Source organism: Sinocyclocheilus anshuiensis, unplaced genomic scaffold (genome assembly GCF_001515605.1).
Source record: "Sinocyclocheilus anshuiensis isolate Anshui unplaced genomic scaffold, SAMN03320099.WGS_v1.1 scaffold116, whole genome shotgun sequence".
In the NCBI taxonomy this organism is placed as follows: domain Eukaryota; kingdom Metazoa; phylum Chordata; class Actinopteri; order Cypriniformes; family Cyprinidae; genus Sinocyclocheilus; species Sinocyclocheilus anshuiensis.
Window position 1 is genome coordinate 585,991 of NW_015554064.1, and position 689 is coordinate 586,679.

Here is a 689-nt window from a genome sequence, read left to right on the forward strand (position 1 = left end):
ATATATATATATATATATATATATATATATATATATATAACTATAACTATAACTAGAACATTTTCAAATAATTTGTTCACTTGTTCATATTTTATTTTTGTTTTGTTTTGCTTTTTTACATTTATTTAATATATCGTTATTATTTAATATATCACTGTTTTATTTGAATTTTATTTGTTCATGTTTTCAGTTGTTTTTGTTTGGTTATTTTATTTATTTATTTTAGTATAGTTCTATGTGCTTAAGTCAACACACGTTTTCTAGGCATGATATTTGAAAAAAAAAAATTTTGTTCATATTTGTTAATTTGTTGTTATTTAAGCTGGTTTAATTTAATAATTTCAATAGCTTTATTTATGTATTTATTTGTTTTTAATGTTTTTAATAGTTTTTACTTTCATTTGTTATTTTTGTGTTTTTATCAGCACTGCAAAAGTTCAATCTGCCTAAATCAAAACACACTTTATCAGAAGGCATGAAATTTTATATATTTTTGTACGTGTTTGTGCATATTTATTTGTTAAATTTAAATTGATTGTATGTAATGCTTTTTATCTTTCATTTTTGTCAGTTCGTGTTTTTTTTTTTTTTTTTTTTTTTTTTTTTTTTTTTTTTTTTTTTTTTAAGGAAAAGTTTTAGTTCGTTTAGTTAGTCAGTCTTAGTTTTGGACTGTTCATCCCATTTTGTTA

General features: G+C 19.4%; 1 pseudogene; it reads left to right on the top strand.

The window, feature by feature from the left end:
- Positions 1–689, top strand: part of LOC107668634 (netrin receptor UNC5C-like) — a 73,991-nt pseudogene that overhangs the window by 71,814 nt on the left and 1,488 nt on the right.